General features: G+C 45.3%; 1 long non-coding RNA gene across 1 annotated transcript; it reads right to left on the reverse strand.

The window, feature by feature from the left end:
- Positions 1 to 3563: 3563 nt before the first annotated feature.
- Positions 3564 to 21740, reverse strand: LOC114815209. Its single transcript, XR_003762978.2, has 4 exons — positions 21647 to 21740; positions 18964 to 19215; positions 16028 to 16297; positions 3564 to 4362 (listed from the first exon to the last, which is right to left on the reverse strand). It is a non-coding gene; the product is annotated as an uncharacterized LOC114815209 (long non-coding RNA).
- Positions 21741 to 22324: the final 584 nt, after the last annotated feature.

Consider the following 22324-nt stretch of genomic DNA (forward strand, 5'->3'; position numbering starts at 1 on the left):
ATCATTATTATGATTGGATCGATTGGAGATTTCCATGTTGTGCCAGCCTATATTTCCTGATGTTGATACTCCTCCAATGCCTCCCCTGCCTCCCGTGTCTTTGGACTTTGGATATTTCCTTCTCCACTTCCTTTTTTCTCACCTTTCCAGCCATTTCTCCCTCCCTACTCCATCCCTCCCCTGCCAGAGAATGACGCTTGCAGAGTACTAGGATAAGGATATCTTCCCTCCTTGTTTATCTTCTCTTGATTAAAAGGCCATAAACTATTGATTCACCTAAGACTTAATAACTGCGAGTTGAAGACATGTATGTAATTTAACGACGGATTAAGCGTCATCTTTCATTTGAACTACCATCCCAGGGCCGGTGTGTAAATGAAAGGAGAGGAGACAAATGGTCCCATTTAACACTATGCTAATTTCCTTCGGAATACAGTGCTTAGTTTACCCATCCTGCCAAGGTGGAGGTGGACGGTGGGCAGTAATTCAGTCAGCAATGCGCTGGGTTGTGAGCAGGGAATGTGTCTGCTGATTCTGTCGTATCGTACTCTCCCAAGCGCTTACTACGGTGCTCTTCACATAGTAAGCACTCAATAAACATCACCGATGGATTGCTTAATGATTATGGTAATTACGGTATTTGTTAAGCGCTTACTATGTGCCAAGCACTTTCCTAAGCACTGGGTAGATAATCGGGTTGGACACACTACCTGTCCCACATGAGATTCACTGTCTTAATCTCCATTTTACAGGTGAGGGAACTGTGGCACAGAGAATAATAATAATGTTGGTATTTGGTAAGCGCTTACTATGTGCAGAGCACTGTTCTAAGCGCTGGGGTAGATACAGGGTGATCAGGTTGTCCCACGTGGGGCTCACAGTTTTAATCCCCATTTTCCAGATGAGGTAACTGAGGCACAGAGAAGCTAAGTGACTTGCCCCAGGTTACACAGCGGACGAGTGGTGGAGCTGCGATTTGAACCCATGTCTTCTGACTTCCAGGCCCAGGCCACTCGGCCGTGCTGCTTCTCTATCTATCTACCCCGGCGTTTAATACATTGCTTTGCACATAGTAAGTGCTTAAAAACGGCATCATCATCATTATTATCATCATTATTATTATTATCTATCCACCATGCATTGGCTTTGTGCTTTCTTGTCCAGTCCAAATGGTAGCTCAACTACCTTGTCCAAGAAACGTGCTCTGCCCTTGCCCGCTGTGCCACCGGTGCTGGTGGGGAGCTTTAGATTGTAAGCTCATTGTGAGCAGAGAATGTGTCTGTTTATTGTTCTATTGTACTCCCCCAAGCGCTTAGTACAGTGCTCTGCACACAGTAAGCACTCAAGAAATAGGATTGACTCACTGACTCCCAAGTTGGCCACTAAACAAAAAGGAGATTTCGGTGAAGTTGAAGCTACTGGTTGGCTTTCTAGAGTGTAACTTTCATTCATCCAATAGTATTTATTGAGCGCTTACTATGTGTAGAGCACTGTACTAAGCGCTTGGAATGGACAATTCGGCAACTTCCTACTAGATTGAAGCACCTTGAGGACACGGATCATCTTGCCTACCAACTCTATTGCACTGCACTCTCCCAAGCGCTTAGAATAAGCAGCGTGGCTCAGTGGAAAGAGCACGGGCTTTGGAGTCAGAGGTCATGGGTTCAAATCCCGGCTCGGCCGTTTGTCAGCTGTGTGGCGTTGGGCAAGTCCCTTAACTTCTCGGTGCCTCAGTTACCTCCTCTGTAAAATGGGGATTAAGACTGTGAGCCCCACGTGGGACAACCTGATTCCCTTGTGTCTACCCCAGCGCTTAGAACAGTGCTCGGCACATAGTAAGCGCTTAACAAATACCAACATTATTATAATGTCACTGATTGGCTGGGGGTTGTGAGGCTTCAGTGTGTTGGAGCTATTTGGCTTCATTCTTTCATGCTCGAGATTTAATTGCCGCAGTCTTTCGGGGCTCAGGGAGATGCCTGGAGAAATGGGAAGTGCAGAGGAGAGTGCGGATTGACTCACAGGAACCCATCTGCTCGGGAAAGCCCAAAAAACTGACTTGAGAGGAAGCAAGGGATGGAGATTCTGGGAGCCAGTGGTTAGGCAGAAAGGCAAAGGGAAGACAGAGGGTTCAAAGGAGAAGGCAGAAGAGAAAAAGGAAAAGGAAGCGGCGAAGGAAAAGGAGGGGGAGGAGGAGAAAGAAAAATAGAAAAAGACATGAAAGTGGAAGAAGAGAAGGAGGAAGGGGAAAAGTGAAGGAATCGGAGGAGGAGGGAAAAGAGAATCCGTGACTTTCTCTCTTGAAAGGGTTCAGTTGGGTTCTCTACAGAAGGCATAGCTTCGGTCTCCTTGATTCCCCGAAAAGTTGCAACTAAATCCAGAGTAATGGTGGGCAGCAGCGGCATGGGAAAGAGTCAAAGGTGGATGATCAAGTGATCAAAACATGTATCAAATTACAACGGCAGAGACTCAAGTTTTCCCTGTGTGGAAGAAGACAATGGCAAACTACTTCCATAAATATACCAAGAAAACTCTATAGAACGACCAGAATGACTTCATGACAGAAGATGGGACATTCCAAAGAGGATGTGAAGAAAAAAATACTACTACTACTACTAATACCTGCAGTATTTGTTACGCGCTTACTACGTGCCAAGCACTGTACTAAACTCTGAGGTAGATAGGAGATAATCAGGCGGGACACAGTCTCTGTCCCACATGAGGCTCACAGTCTAAGGAGGTGCAAGAACAGGTTTAGAATTCCCATTTTCCAGGGGAGGGCACAGCATGGCTCAGTGGAAAGAGCCTGGGCTTGGGAGTCAGAGGTCATGGGTTCGAATCCCTGCTCTGCCACTTGTCAGCTGTGTGTCTGTGAGCAAGTCACTTAACTTCTCTGTGCCTCCGTTACCTCATCAGTAAAATGGGGGTTAAGACTGTGAGCCTCACGTGGGACAACCTGATTACCCTGTATCTACCCCAGCGCTTAGAACAGTGCTCTACGCATAGTAAGCGCTTAACAAATACCGACATTATTATAAGTTAAACGCCCCAAATCACAAAAAAGCAAATGGTCAAGCCTGGAACAGCACCTAAAAGCTTGGGCTCTTTCAACTAGACTGCTCCGCTCCATCGCCATGTCATCTTGCCGTATAAGTTGTACCACTTGCAGTCAACAAAATCAGCCTTCACCAAAGCCTCTGAAAGCATTTTTCCAGGTTCAGTTACTAAATATTTCTAAATGGGGTAGAGTTGGAGGAAGAAAATGGAAAATGGTGGTCGGACAGATGGGCCCTAAGGATTTGAATGTGTGCTATAACCTTTCCTGAGCTTTCATTTCACTGGTCCGCCTGGTATTTCCTCGGATTTGGTGCCATTCTAACTAGCAGATCTTGAGGCCCTCAGAACAGACTTTTGGGTTAGTTATATAATCAAACCTCAGTAGTAGAATATATACCTTTCTCTAGTGTGTCGTAAAATAAGGCCTCTGCTAGGACTCATCCAGTTCTCTCTCATTTTCCGAAGTAGAAGGCCGCTTAATGAGGCCCTCTCTCTTTTATGCAGGACAGGTTGGTTTCACGTGTGGTTGTTTATTGGATATTATCCGAGGATATTTTATTCTCAGAAAAACATGAAGATGCAAATGGGAAAATGGCTGAATGGTTAAGTTTGGGAGAATTCAGCTCCTGCTGAAATATCATCCATAATTTTCACAATCTTGGAAGACTCGGTAACAGTATATCGGGACTTAGAAGGGAATTTCTTCCATCTGGATGACTTTGAAAAGAGATGTACAATTCCATTTCCTCTCTTCCTTCCAGCTCAATCGTTTGTTGCTTTTGTTTCTGTTGGCTCTGCCTTCTATTATGGAACCAACACCTACTCGCTCCTGAACGTTGTCCAATGCGAAAGTAGAATCCCAGCTCTAGAGGGAACTTCACGGTTTAACTGATCCAGCCCTTGCCTCCAAGCAACAGTGTAGGCCCTACCCTTTGGGAATCGGTATTTTTAGGTGGGAGGGAAACATACACATCACACATCCTGTTCCTAATAGCAGCATCACACTTGCAGATATTGATCGCTTCTCAGGATTAATGTTCACTTGGTGGGTGGGTGGTTAGAAATGGAGCACTTCACCCAAGGTTAATCTTGGAAACCGTTGGGAGGAGTGAACGTGTTTTTTCAAGCAATTGGTTAATTGTTTACAATGGTACGTGATTCAGTGCCACAGCTCTACGAAGTTCCCGTTATAACTCTTGAATACTGCAGACTTTGGGATGAGTCCATTGATAAAAATCAATAAAAATTTAGCTGCTACAGATGAGAATAGAAGTAAAGTGTGGGGGAAATTCACACCTTCATCTGCTGAATGAAGAAGAGAAGTGATGAAATGTTAGCGGGCAAGTATGTTAATGTTATTATGACCAATGTGGCATAATTATTCATGTCTGATATTTCTAGGCAGCCATCACAGTATCCTGGAATTAGAAAGAACTCAAGGTCTCCTTGAGTAGAGGATTTCAAGATGTCAACCGGTCGATCCCACTGTTTGCAGGTCAGATTACCCTAAACCTGTCCAGGGAAGATGGATGCCTGTTTCAGAGTCTGCAAATCAATGTTCAAATGCCATTAGGCCACGCAGCCTGTAGCCTTGCCTCAGAACTGTCCTTGGCTCCAGTCACATTCACACACATTCACCTCATCCGTCGGTCAATCAATTGTATTTATTGAGTGCTTACTATGTGCAGAGCATTGAACCTAGCTCTTGGGAGAGGACAATGTAAGAGAATTGGTAGACACACACCCTGTCAGCTTTTTGTTGGATTCTAATTTCTACTGGAATAAAATGTTGGCATTTGTTAAGCGCTTACTATGTGCAGAGCACCGTCCTAAGCGCTGGGGGAGATACAGGGTAATCAGGTCGTCCCCCTTGAGGCTCACAGTTAATCCCCATTTTACAGATGAGGGAACTGAGGCACAGAGAAGTGAAGTGACTCGCCCACAGTCACACAGCTGACAAATGGCAGAGCCGGCATTTGAACCCATGACCTCTGACTCCGAAGCCGGGGCTCTTTCCACTGAGCCACTCTGCTTCTCTGCAAGTCATTTCTTGGCTTTTAGGAGGTCAACTGAGGCTCTTATTTCTCCTTTCAAATCCACCAGGTTACATTTTTAAATGGTATTTTTAAGTGCTCACTATGTGCAGGCACTCTACTAAGCAGTGAGGTAGATACAAGATAATCCGTTTGGCCCAGGTTTCTGTCCCACCCAGGGCTCACAGTCTTAATCGCCATTTTAGAGATGAGGTAACTGAGACACAGAGAAGTTAACTGTCTTGCCCAAGATTACATAGCAGACAAGAGGAAGGGCTAGGATTAGAACCCAGGTCCTTTTAACTCCCAGCCCCATGCTCTACCCATTAGTCTATGCTGCTTCTCTTTAGGGACTTTAAAGCCCTCTTAAAAACCCAGGTCCTCCAGGAAGGCTTCCTCAACTGTTTAGGAGTTTAACTCTTTAAAATGTTTTTTTTTAATTAATTGACATTTGCTAATTGCTTACTCTGTGCCAGGCACCGTACTAAGCACGGCGTAGATGCAAGCTGCTCAGATTGGACACGGTCCATGTCTCACTTGGGGCTCACAGTCAATCCCCATTTTACAGATGAGATAACTGAGGCACAGAGGAAGGGAAGTGACTTTCCCAAGGTCACACAACAGACAAGTGGTGGAGCTGGGATTAGAACCCAAGTCAGTCTGATGTCCAGCCTATGCTCTATCCACTAGGCCTCACTGCTTCTCTATCCATATACACCCAGTCTCAACCATTTTGATTCTAAGAAATTGAATGCATCCATGTGTATGTTTATATATATCTATATAACTATATAGATATATATATATTCATGTCTATAATCAAGGTCATATAATCATGTATATGTATAATCATATATATATGGCAGGGACTGTCTCTATCTGTTACCGATTTGTACATTCCAAGCGCTTAGTACAGTGCTCTGCACATAGTAAGCGCTCAATAAATACTATTGAATGAATGAACATGTCTATACTCAAGGTCATATAATCATGATGACATTTGTTAAGTGCTTACTACGTGTCAGGCACTGTAGAGCTGGGGTAGATACAAGACAATCAGTTTGGACACAATCCAGGTCTCACATGGGATTTGCAGGTTTAATCCCCATTTTACAGATGAGGAGGCTGAGGCACAGAGAAGTTAAGTATTCTCACTATTAACAGTTGTACCATCTTTCTTCCTCTTGCTCCCACTATCTGTAGATAATTTACATCTACTTTTTTCTCCCAGTGGATTGTCAGTGTCCTCAGAGCAGAAACCAGGTCTTCTGTGCACTCCATGTGCTTAGTACAGTGCTCTGCCTACAGCAGATGCTCAATATTGATCCACTGAGTGGTCTCTTGGATCGAGGGATGCTCCTTATCCAGAAGGGGCTTCATGCGGGGGAGTGGATTTTTCACCACGGGACACAAGTGTTCAGTTCCTGAGAAGCAGCGTGGCTTGGTGGAAGGAGCACGGACCCGGGAGTCAGAGGATGTGGATTCTAATCTCGGCTCCGCCACTTGTCGGCTGTGTCATCTTGGGCAAGCCACTTAACTTCTCTGTGCCTCAGTTCCCTCGTCTGTAAAATGGGGATTAAGACTGTAAGCCCCACGAAGGACAACCTGATTACCCTGTATCTACCCCAGCGCTTAGAGCAGTGCTTCATTCAATAGTATTGAGCGCTTACTATGTGCAGAGTACTGTACTAAGCGCTTGGAATGTACAAATCGACAACAGACAGAGACAGTCCCTGCCCTCTGACGGGCTTACAGGCTAATCGGGGCACAAAGCGTTTAACAACTACCGTAATCACCGTCATCACCATTCATGCTTTGCCCTTCTCCATCCAGGAACCCACTCTCATAATGCTGTCTCATATTCACGAGTTTCTCAACTGTATCAGCTCCTGAGGAAACCCACTGGATGAGAAACTGGTCCACCCGAAATTCGCTATCCGTGAAGCACTCCTGGAAGACAGAGTAATTTGATTAAAAACCAAAGCCCCTGTGTCATGAACAAGCGGAGGAAAAATGGTTGAGCCAGTGGAATATGCAGACTGATGCAAAAATGATAGTTGCTAACAAAGCAACACGGCCTAGTGGAAAAAGCACAGGGCCTGAGAGTTAGAAGACCTGAGTTTCAACTCCGGTTGTGCCAGTTGCCTCTTGCTTGACTTTGGGCAAGTCATTCAACTTCTCTGGGCCTCACTTTCTTCATCTGTAAAATAGAGATTAAATGCCTGTTCGTCCCCCGTACTTAGACTGTCAGCCCTACGTGGGTCAGTGGTATATTTACTAATTGCTTACTGTGTGCAGGGCACTGTACTAAGCGCTTGGGAAAGTACAATATAACAGACCAAATCCCTGCCCACAACGAGTTTACAGTCTAGAGAGACTGTCCAACCCAATTAACTTGTATTTACCTCAGGGCTAAGAGCAGTGTTTGACACATAGTAAGCACTTAACAAATGCCCTAATAATGAGATTACTAATAAAGGTAATAACGATAGATGCTCCAGGAAGAAGAAAACTCTGAGAGTTTACTACTTTATAGATTCATTACTATCAGTAGCCTGATATGAATTGAGCGGCTACTTTGTTTACTCTTTTCTCCACATGAACACAATTTTCCTGTTCAATAACTCACTAAAGTAATGATGCAAGTGTTGGGAAATGCATGAGATTCTACTGGGCAATTTATCAACTGAAAAGAATAGAGTGTGAGATTAGCGACTAAACGGCAGAAAATTCATTTTACAGGAAGTCGGTCCATCAGCAAGTCTTCACTGAACTCCTACGGTGAAAAACACTATCCTGAGCATGAGGAGAAGCAAAGTGAGCGCTAGATACCATCCAACCTCGAGGCCCTTCCAGGATCTAATATCCAGGACTCAGTCACCCATACAACTCCAACAACCTCACTGAAGAGCGGCTCAATTCCAGTGGAAAAGCCAGTTGGGTTATGGGATTACCGTCTCATCCCAACTCTGCCACTTGTCAGCTGTGTGACTGTGGGCAAGTCACTTCACTTCTCTGTGCCTCAGTGACCTCATCTGTAAAATGGGGATTAAGGCCGTGAGCCTCACGTGGGACAACCTGATTATCCTGTATCTACCCCAGCGCTTAGAACAGTGCTCTGCACATAGTAAGTGCTTAACAAATACCAAGATTATTATTATGTGCTCCTTCTGATTGGTCTAGGCGTTAGCTTGATGGACGGGGGGACCAGGAGCTTTCGGCCTCCCACTCCATTCTATCATTCACGTGCCTACGTTCTGGGGTCAGACACTCAGGGAATCCGCACAGTGGGGGTCACCCTATTGAAGGATTCAAAATGCTACCTGTCGATCAGGTACTTGATGGCAGGATTCCCTGCCCATAATGTGCTTACAGCTTCTATCACTACTGTTACGATGTGTTGTTTTAAGGTACCTGTTAAGTGCTTACTATGTGCAAAACACCGTACTAAGCACTAAAAGACAATCAGGTTGGACACAGTCCCTGTCCCCCACGGGGCTCATTGTCTAAGTAGGAGGGAGAAGGGTTTGATCTCCATTTTAAAGATGAGACAGCTGAGGCGCAGAGAAATTAAATGACAGGCCCAGGGTCACGCAGAGCTGGGATTAGAACCCAGCCGAATCAGACTAGAGAATAGAGAGCCGAATCAGTGGGAGATGTTTCTGTTAGTAGTGGTATTTCTTGAATGGCTCAAGCACAAATAGCATTAGCCACATGATGAAATTTTAGCTCTCTAGATGGAGACTTGGGGAAAAAGCGATACACCATCCAGCCGCCACTCCTACCATTCTCATCATCATCAGTCAATCGATAATATTTATTGAGCACTTACTTTGTGCAGAGCACCATACTAAGTGCTTGGGAGAGTACAGCATAAGAGAGCTGGTAGTCACATTCGAGCTTACAGTCTACGGGGGAGACAGACGCTGACATCAGTAAGTATATTACGCACATGTACGTAAGTGATGTGGGGCCGAGGAAGCGGTGAATGATGGGTGTAAATCCAAGTTCAAAGGTGATGCAGAAGGGAGTGGAAGAAGAGGAAATGAGGGGTTAGTCAGGGAAGCCTCTCAGGGGCGATGGGCTTTTAATATGGCTTTATAGGTGGGAAGAGTAATCATGCGGCGGATGTGAAGGGGGAGGGAGTTGCAGGCCAGAGGCAGGACGCGGTCGAGGGGTCGATGGTGATATAGAGGACATTATGGTATTAGAAGAGTGAATTGTTGGGACTGAGTTGTAGTAGGAAATCAGGGAGGAAGGACTAAGGTGATTGAGTGTTTCAAAACCTGTGGTAAGGAGTTTCTGTTTGATGCAGGTGGATGGAGTGGGGAAATATGGACAGAACAATTATGTAAAAAAATGATCCAGGTAACAGAGTGAAGTATGGACTGAACTGGGGAGAGGCAGGAGGGAGGGAGGTCAGCAAGGAGGCTGACGCAGTAATCAAGACAGGATAGGATAAATTCTTGGATTAAACCTGGTGGCAGTAGCATCGGGTCCCTCCGTCTCTCCCCCACAGCAGGGGGAAGACAAAATGGCAGAATGCCTTCTGAAACTGTAGGACTTCCTTGGGATTGCTGCGGCAGCGGATGTTGTCAAGGTTTGAACGGTTCTGCCTCGTAGTGAAGAGCATTAACCTCCTATGCTATTTATTTTTGTCTCTCTTTTGCTGTTTTTTCTGGGTTTTATTTTTTATTTTTGCACCTTCTCTTGTCTTTCTGGCAGCAACCCTCCATCTCTTATTCTTAGACTGTGATTCCCTTGAGGGACAAGGACTGGGTCTAATTCTCATCTAGGTACTTTTTGGGGGGATTGTGGCTAGCGTTTGGGGCATAATAGGTGTTTAATGCATACTACTACTAGCAATCAATCGATCGTATTCGCTGAGCGCTTGCTGTGTGCAAAGCCCTGCACTAAGCACTTGGGAGAGTATAATATATCAATATAGCGGGCAAATTCCCTGCCCAGAATGTGCTTACAGCTTCTACCACTACTGTTACGATGTGTGTTTTTTTAAGGTACCTGTTAAGTGCTTACTATGTGCAAAACACTGTACTAAGCACTAAAAGACAATCAGGTTGGACACAGTCCCTGTCCCCCACGGAGCTCATTGTCTAAATAGGAGGGCGTAGGATTTAATCTCCATTTTAAAGATGAGGCAGCTGAGGTGCAGAGAAATTGAATGACAGGCCCGGGGTCACGTAGAGATGGGATTAGAACCCAGGTCCTCTGACTCCTCGGCACCCGCGCTTTTCACTGTTCATTCATTCAATCGTATTTATTGAGCGCTTACTCTGTGCAAAGGATCGTACTAAGCACTTAGGAGAGTTTATCGTTCTAACAATATCACAGTAAGCGGACACATTCCCTGCCCACAACAAGCTTACAGTCTAGAGGAAGAGACAGACATTACTCTGGATACATAAATAAATAGCCACGCTATCCTAAATGAAGTACTTCTCCTTCTACTGTCCACCGTGATCCTGTAAGGTCGTCAGTGAAGATTCTCACAAGTACGAAATGAGGAAAAGCAGCATGGTATAGTGGAGGGAGCACAGGCCTGAAAGTCAGTAGGTCATGGGTTCTTATCCCTGCTCCACCCCTTGCCTGCTCTGTGACCTTGGATAAGTCACTTCGCTTCTCTGTGACTCAGTTACCTCACCTATAAAATGGGGGTTGAGAATGTGAATCCCCTGTGGGACAGGGACTGTGTCCAACCAGATTTGCTTATATCTATTCCAGAGCTTAGTACAGTGCCTGGCAAGTAGTAATCACTTTGCAAATACCCCAGGGATTGTTATATCTGAATTGGACAGAGTTGGGGGTGGTCCAGCTCGTCAGTATCAAACCAGATGACTGGACACCACTCATCAACAGGTAGAAAACCTTACGTTCTTCCTTGCAACTCCATCACAGAAACTTTCAGCCCCCTCTCTTCTATGCATCATTGGCCTTCTTTCGATCAATCAATGGTATTTATTGAGCATTAACTGTGTGCAGGGCACTTTACTAAGCATTCGGGAGGAGAGACTGGAAATGGGATCAGGTTCTCTCACCTACTGAAATTTCTGTCAGGAATGCTCATCTGAATTCATCGTGAAGAAAAAAATCCTTCAGCATCTGCCCTCGATCTAGTGGTAAAAGGAACCAAACAGTTAAACTGCTTGGAGGATTTTCTCTTTACTGTCTTTCTCTCCCTCACTTTCCCTCTCTCATAAATGGCTCAGAGATTTCAGTAACCGCCTAACATTGGAAGAAAGTTCAAAAGGCTTAAAAGTTTAAAGGCATAAAATCCTCTACATAAAATGGGTCTGGGTGTCTGCCATAAAAGAGTGTTGGAGCTGTTCCGCTTTTCTATTTTTAACATTGACAGGCTCTTTCCTGGTACTGCCAACTCAGAGACCCGCCCCGGGATGGGGGTGTCTATCTTACCTCAGGGTTCCAGATAGACTCCGGTCTGGCTATTATATGGCTCAATGTCTGTGGTTGCCAAAGAAGAGAGAAAGTACGCAGACGGGAGAGATCTGGACTTATAATAGTTTTAAATAAATTGGGGAAACCTGGATCCTCATTCAGGAGAACTAAAAAGGCCCTGATGTTTCGTTCCAGAGGTAAACAGAAGCTTTTGTGACCACGCACTGGGTCCTGACTTGGCCCCTTGCTCACGGAGGTGGGAGGGGCTGAGAGACAGAAGTGCTAACTGAAGGTCATAAAAAATGTTACTCTGGCTGCAGTTAGGCAGGAGGTTCTTGGGGATGTTGGAAGGGAGCGAGCGGAATATGGCTTTATACTTCTGAACAGAAGATTTTATTGTGTAGTTTATCTCCCCCTATTTCCTTCCCCAGGTGACCTTCCACCAACCCTAGGAGAATAGGAGTGTATTCTACAGAGAACAATGAGACTCAGAAAGGCCATCAAGGCTGAATTTTGACAGATTTCTAACTCACTGACTTCCACGTTTCCTCAAACTCAACAGTATTTTACTGGAGTGGTGTTTTCAAAAAAGAGGAGGCAAATGGAGATGGGTAAATCTGCATGGAAGGAATCATGAAAGATGGAGGGTGAGCCTTGGTTGCCAATCTCCTATTTCCAATGACATTTAAAATCCAAATTCCTAAGAAACTCAAACCGGCTTTCGACTCTCTGACCACAGAATCACTCAATCTACTACTGCAGGTAGTGGTGGTGGTGAGAATGGTTTTTATTGCTCACCGGCTGAGTGCAACACAAGAAACAGCTCAAGTAAGAGCTCAAGTAAGAGCTGAAGAAAGTAAAACAAAAGCATAAGACACAGGTTTCCTGCTCTCAGGGACCTGGTAATCTATCGGCAAAGACAGACCGATAAATATATTTGCAAATCGTAGAAGGAATCAGCATCAGAAAAGGAGTAGAACAAATATACCAGGATGGAATAGTAGAATAAATAGGAATAAATAAATTAATATGTATATTTACATGATTGCTGAGGAAGGGGAAGAATACTAGCCAATGGATCGATATGCCTCGGAGCGATGGGAAATCAGGGAAGGTGAAATTTAGGAGTTCTTTGAAAGTGCAGGAGCCTGAGGTGAGGGTAGGAGGAGTTACAGCCCAGGAGAGGAGCCTGAAGACTCAAAGAACAAAAACAGAGCAACATAGAACACGAGGCAGCATGGTCTAGTGGATAAAGCGGGGGCCTGGGAGTCAGGAGAATCTGGGTTCTAATTCCAACTCTGACACCTGTCTGCTGGGTGAACTTGGGCAAGTCACTTGACTTCTCTGTGCCTCAGTTATCTCATCTGCAAAATGAGGATTTAGACTGGAAGCCTCAAGTGGGACAGGGACTGTGTCCAACCCGATCAGCATGTATCTATCCCAGCAGCGTGGCTCGGTGGAAAGAGCCCGGGCTTGGGAGCCAGAGGTCATGGGTTCGAATCCCGGCTCTGCCACTCATCAGCTGTGTAACCGTGGGCAAGTCACTTAACTTCTCTGTGCTTCAGTTACCTCATCTGTAAAATGGGGATTAACTGTGAGCCTCAAGTGGGGCAACCTGATTACCCTGTATCTACCCCAGCATTTAGAACAGTGCTCTGCACATAGTAAGCGCTTAACAAATACCAACATTATTATTATTATTATTACAGTGCCTGGGACATAGTAAGCGCTTAAGAAATACAATTTAAAAAACACACGATAGAAGCACATGCGTATAGGCGCAAAAATTGCAGAAGCACAGAAACATTCCGCAGCAGTACATGGTTCTATATGCTCACGCACTCAGACACACAAAGGCACACAATCACATACACAGAACAGACACATCTGATGAAGGTGACTGCTCTTTGTTCTTTCCTCATCACTGATTCAGGAATTTACCTTAGCCCCTGCCCTCCCTCCCCTGATTACCACCAAGGAGCAGCGTTTTTGGCTGGCATCATTTTTCCTGCATAATGTTCCTACTCACAGGCAATCCCATTTTTTTTCCTCTCTCATTTCAATTTGTCTGCTGACCGATACCCAAAGCGCAGCACATGTCTGCTAATGGCATTTCCTTGTACTGTGAATTTTTTCCTCATTTACTGATGACTCGGTCCTATTTTTCAGGTGATATAACTTGTCCTTCTCTGTGAACATCCACCAGTCGCTGGCCTGCCCCGTGTTTCTGAGTCCCTCGACTCGGCCTTCATGTGCGACAGTGAGACCTCCTCACTGCTCTGTTTTCCCTGGGCTCAGGAATAAAGTTTAGTCACCAGCAAGGGACATATCTCTCATCATTGTCTCCGCAGATGGATGCCCTTCCCCTTGGATTTGCTGCATTCTGAAAACTAGTCAAGCCCATCCGCTGTCATCAGACAGCCGGTAGCTTCCGCAGAGACTGGCTGGACCGAACTTTTACCTCAGGAGATGCTCATTCAGGATTTTCAAGGGCCGCCATCAGACTCTTTGAATTTTCAAGCTCTGCACTGGATGTGTGTTTTGGATCCGACTCCAGGAAACATCGAATTTGCGTGGCGGAAGAGAGGCAACTCTTTTTATCTCCTGGTTATATTCCCCATAACTTCTACCACAGCACATATGCACACATAATCACCCTTGAAAGTGGTTAAGTATTCATTCTTTCAATCGTATTTATTGAGCGCTTACTATGTGCAAAGCACTGTACTGAGTGCTTGGGACGTACAATTCAGGAACAAATAGGGACAATCCCTGCCCACAATGGGCTCACGGTCTAGAAGTAATAGAGTATGTAAATACTTTTATTTAAGCAATTACTGAATCACATATCTTTTCCCCATTCTCTTCTTCCACCTCTGTATTTGTAATTTATTTTTATCTTTATTTTAATAATAGTAATGGTATTTGTGAAGCGCTTACTACGTGCCAGGCACTGTACTAAGCACTGAGGTGGATAGAAGCAAATTGGGTTGGACATAGTTCCTGTCCTCGAGACCGTGAGCTCACTGTGGGCAGGGAATATGTCTGTTTGTTGTTGTACTGTACAAGTGCTTAGCTCAGTGCTTTGCACACGGTAAGAGCTCAATAAATACGACAACGAATGAATGAATGGAGCGCACAGCCTTAATCTCCATTTTACAGATAACTGAGGCACAGAGAAGAGAAGTGACTCGCTCAAGACCACACAGCACACAAGTAGCAGACAAACAGATGAGAGACTAGCAGCCGGGATTAGGACCGATGGCCTTCTGACTCCCAGGCCCATGTTCTATCTACTTACTACACCATGCTGCTTTTGTGTCTCCACTGGTATTTGTTATGCGCTTACTATGTGCCGAGCACTGTTCTAAGCGCTGGGGTAGACATAGGGGAATCAGGTTGTCCCACGTGGGGCTCACAGTCTTAATCCCCATTTTACAGATGAGGGAACTGAGGCACAGAGAAGTTAAGTGACTCGCCCACAGTCACACAGCCGACAAGTGGCAGAGCTGGGATTCGAACTCATGAGCCCTGACTCCAAAGCCCGTGCTCTTTCCACTGAGCCACGCTGCTTCTCGATTGTAAGCTCCCTGAAGGCTGTGATCGTGTCTTTTAACTCCACTGTCCTCTCCCAAGAGCTCAGGAGAGTCCAGGCAGAGAGATTTCATCTTTTTTCTTTAAACCTGAGTTGGGGAAGATTGCTTTCCTCATCTTTAATGATTTGCCTGATAACTACCAAGGATAAGGCATTCAAACCAGGTCAGCATGATCTTCTTTTTCTGGCATCCTGCCTCCTTCTGGGACCAGTTCATTTATTCTAATTTTTCTAAGAGAGCCACTGAAACCCCAGTTTTTATTTCAATTTGGTCAGTGATGGAGCAGCAGTGAATAGAATGTGATTTGTCAACGTACCCTGGAAGGGCCGAGAAACTATCTTTTCAAAACAATCTGATCTGCATTCTTCCATTTCGATCCACTTCCTTTCCATGGAGCAAACCCAATGGAAAGTGTTGAGGTTTTCTAGAGGGCTCTTCCTGTCCAAAATAGATTTCTTATTGATCTCTCCATTCGGGTGGAACTAAAGTTGTGGTGGATTGTTCTTTTATCTGCTCATATCAGAGGACTACCTTTCCTATCTGGTTTACAACAAAGCAAACAAAGCTCACCTTCTCTAAAGGTAAGACCTGAGCAACGGCCTTCTGCATTGAGTTCATCCCCAGGCCACACTCCATCTTCTTTAAGTCTACAGGGGCCTCAAGAGAGAGTCAGGTAAATGTCCCATGTGGTTCCCAGAGGGTGGAATGGTCAATCCCAGTTCAAACATTTGTTAATCGTGAATAATTCCTTGGATGTAAAAAGGCGGATCATGAGAAACTGACTTCGACACAGTGAATTGTTTGAACTAAAATAATGCCAGGAGCATAAATACCTCAGAATGGGCTAGAAGGCATGTTCACATCAACATCGAGGCAGTAACGAGCTGCAGAACCTGAATTTGCAGTCAAATGTAGCATAAATGGTACCTTGTCCGCCGTCTGGGCTTGCTTCTCCATGTCGTGGGGGAAGTCTCGGTCTCAATATTGTCCACTAAGCAACAGCTGGACAGTCTTTATGTCCAGAAAGGACAGCCAGGAGAGCCCGGTCTTTGTTTCATCTCCTCACTGGTCCAGATATGACATTAGTCGCCTTTACATCTTTTAAGCACCAGTCTCCCTCTACTTCGGCTCCTGTTGCTGAGTTGTCCACGGCTCAGAATGGTGTCCTTGGTGTCCTGGGACGAGGACACGATGATCCTGGGGCAAATAGAGAAGTTGTGTCGCCTAGCGGATAGAGCACGGACCTGGGAGTCAGAGGAGCCGGGTTCTAATCCTGGCTCCTCCACTTGCCTGTTGTGTGACCTTGGGTTGGTCACTTAACTACTCTGTGTCTCTGTTATCTCACCTGCAAATTGGGGACTAAGACAACGAGCCCTTTGTGGGATACGGATTACCTTGTGCCTACCCCAGCGTTTAGTACAGTGCCTGGCACAGAGTGAGTGCTTAATAAATACCATAAAAAAGCAGATGGGTGGGGGGGGAGGTCTAAGGGCTCCCCCAGAGTTCAGGTGAATTCAGGTGACTCTGAGGCCCATGTAGGACAGGGATTGTATCCAAACTGATGGTCTTGTGTGTACTCCAGCACTCAGTACAGTCGCTCTGCACTGCAAGGGATCTCTGAACCTGCAGTGAAATACACTCGGTGTCAAATTCCTCTGAGGGTCCAGTGTTTTCGAGGGCCATCAGGGGTCCCCAGAGACCACCAGGGTGCTCCTTAGCAATGCCCTGGAGAAACCGATTCACACATAGGAATTCTTTACTAACGTTTAAAAGGTTTGTAAATTGGAGAAGAAAGGGGGGATATGGAATTTTAGAGGTGTGCCGAAGCGTGATAGGGCACATGCCTAGCAAATTCAGAGATGCTTCTACCACACAGAGACGACTGTGAGAGATGTGTCCCTTGCTGGGGACTTAACTTCGTTCTTGAGCCCAATCAGAATTTATGAAGCCCCTTTCTCCAAGCTGAAAGATGTCTAAGATGTCCTATGATTTTTTTTTTCTTTTAACGATATTCGGTAAGTGTTTACCATGTCAGCCAATCAATCTTATTTATTGAGCGCTTACTCTGCGCAGAACACTGTACTAAGCAATTGGGAGAGTACAATATAACAATATAACAGACACATTCCCCGCTCACAGTGAGTTTACAGTCTCGAGGGAGAGACAGGCACAACCAAGTTCGTAAAGTGTCATTCTAGCCAGGGTATAGCCAATTAGTGCGGGGCTCCAGCTCATATTCGACAGACAATGACTCTCCCCTGCTTCGAAGACCCCATGTGTTACGCACTGTTCTAAGCACTGGGGTAGATGCAAGTTAATCATAATGATCCCTGTCCCACATGGGGCTCACAGTTTAATAATAATAATAACTGTGGCATTTGTTAAGCGCTTACTCTGTGCCAGGCACTCTACTAAGTGCTGAGGTGGATATATGCTAATCAGGTTGGATGCAGTCCCTGCCCCATATAGGACTCACAGTCTTAATCCCCATTTTACAGATGCGGTAACTGAGGCACAGGGAAGTGAAGTGACTTGCCCAAGATCACACAGCAGACAAGGGACGGAATCAGGATTAGATCCCAGATCCTTCTGACTCCCAGGCCCATGCCCTATCCACTAGTGGAGGGAGAACATGTATTAAATCCTCATTTTTCAGCTGAGGAAACTGAGTCACAGAGCGGTTAAGCGATTATTATTCTTAATCAGATTTATTGAGCACTTAATGGGTGCCAAGCACTATACTAAGCACTTTGGGAGAGTACGTGCAAGCTAATCAGGTTGAATACGGTCTATTTCCCTCAGTGGGTCTCACGGTCTTAATCCTGCTTTTACAGATGAGGTAACTGAGGCACGGAGAAGTGAAGTGACTTGCTCAAGGTCACACAGCAGACAAGTGGCAGAGCTGGGATTAGAACCCAGGTCTGTCTCACATCCAAGCCTGTGCTCTATCCCCTAGACCACGCCATTTCCCCTTCCTTAGATAGTGAACCCCATGTGAGGCAAGGACATTGTCCTACCTTATTATCTTATACCTACCCCAGCACTTAGGATAGTGCCTGATAAAGAGTAAGTGCTTAACACATCATTATTATATATTAATATAATATATTGTCAGCTGTGTGACTTTGGGCAAGTCACTTAACTTCTCTGTGCCTCAGTTACCTCATCTGTAAAAAGGCGATGAAGACTGTGAGCCCCATATGGGGCAATCCGATCAGCTTTTATCACCCCGCCCGCATCTTAGAACAGTGCTTTGCACATAGTAAGCATTTTCCAGCATTTAGAACAGTGCATGACACATAGTAAGCACTTCGTAAATACCGTATTTATTATCTATGATCAGTTATATACTAATACATTATAATTAATGTATTAACTATATGATATTGTATTTTTAATAATAATATTGATCGTTTCCTGCCCTCTGGAGACCGCCCAGCTCTCAAGGTGGCAGCAAGGGGTGGAACATGAGAGGAGAGATAGAGAGGGGAAAAGAAAAGGAAATTGGGGAACCGGTCCATCGGGAAGCTGAGGTGATATGAAGGTGAAGAGTGATGGACGAGTGATGCCTGAAATTTGAATCCTTCCCGAAGCTAGGATTCCCTTCTAGCCCTGAGCACCGCTCAGCATTGGTACGAAGCATTAAGTCCACCAGCGTCTGATCTCGCAACCTGGAATTGTCAAGCCGACTGGATCCACAGTGTTGAGAGAGCCAGAGAACTGTTGTAGCGTGATTTCCCTCATAGCGAGGAGTCTTGCTGAGGCCATTCACATTCCTAAACGCACTTGCAATCAATTATTAATTAAAGGTGAGTGGATAATCCGCTGTTGACATTTGAAACTCTCACCAAACGTGAACTTACCTCCACTCCAAATATGTCCATGCTGTGGCAATTTGGTCCACAAAAATGGTTGCCTCCAGACTCTTATTTGGGCCACCTGCCTCTGGTATCAGACGGGTCCCAAAGTCACCACCCCCATCCCTGTTTCCAAGATGTGGCTGAAGCCATCTTCTCCGTGCGTTATCTGTTGTTTTGTATTATTCATGCCACTTTTCCTCTTCACCGTAGGTTGCTTCTAAACACCTGGAGAATGTTGTCACATCCGAAGCACAGCTTGGAGGGGTGGAAGGTGAAGAAATCAATCCATCAGTTATATTTACGGAGCGCTTACTATGTGTAATTATAATGTTGGTATTTGTTAAGCGCTTACTATGTGCCGAGCACTGTTCTAAGCGCTGGGGTAGATACAGGGTAATCCGGTTGTCCCACGTGAGGCTCACAATTAATCCCCATTTTACATATGAGGTGAGGCATAGAGAAGTGAAGTGACTTGCCCACAGTCACACAGCTGACAAGTGGCAGAGCCGGGAGTCGAACCCATGACCTCTGACTCCCAAGCCCCGGCTCTTTTCACTGAGCCACGCTGCTAAGCGCCTGGAAGAGTACAAAACTACTGAATGAGCAGACACATTCCCTGTCCACAGCGAGTTTACAGTTTAGAGCGGGAAACCGACAAGCCCGGAAATCCCAGATTATTTCAAATTTCACTATCTCTAGCAGAAAGAACGTTTGCCCAGTTGTTTAGCTGTATAGCGGCATGGGAGGTTGTGGGTGGCGATTTCAAACCCGTGCTCTTATTTAAGAATGAGAAGCAGAGTGGCTCAGTGGAAAGAGCACGGGCTTGGGAGTCAGAGGTCATGAGTTCGATTCCCTTCTCTTCCACTTGGCAGCTGTGTGACTGTGGGCAAGTCACTTAACTTCTCTGTGCCTTAGTTACCTCATCTGTAAAATGGGGATTAAGACTGTGAGCCTCATGTGTGACAACCTGATTACCCTGTATACCCCAGCGCTTAGAACAGTGCTCTGCACATAGTAAGCGCTTAACAAATACCAACATTATTATTATTTAAGGAGTTTGGAGGAGGAAGTGTTAGGGGCTCATTAGAATGTTTTGGTGCAAAGTCTACTGATTCTGAATGCCGACTTGTGAGTAGTAAAGAAGCCAGGTTTCCCTTCAAGCAATCTCTTAAACAACCTGCAATTTTTCTTCAGGCTTATCTTGTCTATCTTGTCACCGATCCCTCGCCCACATCCAGCCTCTGGCCTGGAATAGCCTCTCCCTTCAAAACAGACTGTCAGTCTCTCTAATGACAACCTACTCACTGTACCTCGATCTCGTCCATCTTATCCATGACCTCTTGCCCACGTCCTGCCGCTGGCCTGGAACTTCCTCCCTCTTCAAAGCCGACAATTAGTCTTCCCTCCTTCAAAGACTTACTGAAAACACATCTCCAAGAGGCCTTCCCCAACGAAGCCTTTCCTCTTCTCCAGCTCCCTTTTGCATTGTCCTGAATTGCTCCCTTTATTCATCCCCCCGCCGACCCCACAGCACTTACGTACATATCTGTAATTAGATTTATTCATATTAATGTCTGTCTCCTGCTCTGGAGTATAAGCTTACTGTGGGCAGGGAATGTGTCTGTCATATAGAAGCAGCGTGGCTTAGTAGAAAGAGCATGGGCTTGGGAGTCAGAGGTCATGACTTTGTGACTGTGTCAGCTGTGTGACTTCGGACAAATCACTTAACTTCTCTGTGCCTCAGTTACCTCATCCGTAAATTGGGGATTAAAACGGTGAGCCCCACGTGGGACAACCCGATTACCTTATATCTACCCCAGTTCTTAGAACAGTGCTTGGCACATAGTAAGTACTTGACAAACACCATTATTATCATTATCATTATATTGTTATATTGTACTCTCCCAAGTGCTTAATACAGTGCCCTGCACACAGCAAGTGCTCAATAAATGTGATTGACTGACAGACTGACTTCCAAACCTTATTAAAGTCACATCTCTTCCAAAAGGTTTTCCCTAACTAAACCCTCATCTCTTCTACTCCATCCCATTTCTGCATCACTCTTCCACTTGGAGTTGTACCTTTTATTCACCTTTCTCTCAGCTTCACACCTCTTACATACATATCCATAATTTACTTTAATATCTGCCTCCCCCTCTATACTTTAAGCTCCTTTTGGATAGGGAACGTGTCTACCTACTCCGCTGTGTTTTACAGTTCTCTGCCCACTGTAAGCACTCAATATATACGATTGATTTATTGATCTGTTAGAGTATCATGAATTGAAATCTTTTCCCACAACCAGCTTGAACACGGTTATGCACATCAAAGCTGGCAGATGATTGGAATTCAGGGAACCCCTTCCTGCCAATCACATTTTTCCCAGAAATAAAGGCCGTCTCATACGCCACAAGTCACTGGCGAGTTTTTCGCGATCGAGTTGGGAGTTCACCTTCTCCGCCAGTTATGGGAAATCATTCCATCTCAACCATTTCCGAGTCCACCGCCTCTCAGCCTCAGAACTAACCTAAGAACTGGTGATTGGCTCGGAGCTGGACCACTTTAGCTGCTGGAGAGCTCCTGAAAGCGGAAGAGTGCCACTCTAAGCAAATGCAGAACAGCAGGGAGAGCTTGAATGGGGTTTTGTAAATTTTATAAACAATAGGAAACAAGCTTAATTCCTTACTCTCACTGCCGAGTCTCTGAATTCCAAACTGAAGTCAGTTTCTATCACTTCACAGCTGTTTCCACGTCGGTTATTATTTCCAAATAACAGCCACTGAGGCGGCTCCCCCTGGAACCCAAGAACCGATATCTTTGTTTAACAGCCTCCGGGAGAAGGAGTAGATGGAAAGGAAACAGGCCTGGCGGAGACCAAGGGACTTGCGAATGGTGTCTTTATTTTTATTTTTTTTTAACTTTTGCCGTTCTGCATATTTCTTCACCATCCTCATTCGTGTTTGATGCTCATTATCTGCGGATTGCCCCATTATTTCCCAGCACATCAGTGGTTGTTTTACTGCAGAAAATATTATAATAGGTTCTTCTACAGTAGCTGGGTCTCCTTTGGATTTTTCTCCCGTTTTAAAAATGAGTGGGGAGGGGTGAAAAGTTCCATGTTTCCACATCGCTAATGGCTTCCATCTTCACTTTTTTTCTGGATGATTTAAAAAAAAAAAAATCTTTGTCTATTTGCTCATTTTCCAGGAACCACTAGCACATCACTCAGGATTCTTTGTTCCCTCGGATCACCTCTTTCTAATTGGATTCCTGTCCCCTGCCCCTTTGGCTCCAAGGACAGTAATATCTCTCTGTCTTCAGAGTTCTATCAGGGCCCTACTCATTACCTTTCTCTTGGTCATAA

Source organism: Ornithorhynchus anatinus, chromosome 11 (assembly GCF_004115215.2).
Source record: "Ornithorhynchus anatinus isolate Pmale09 chromosome 11, mOrnAna1.pri.v4, whole genome shotgun sequence".
Taxonomy (NCBI): Eukaryota; Metazoa; Chordata; class Mammalia; order Monotremata; family Ornithorhynchidae; genus Ornithorhynchus; species Ornithorhynchus anatinus.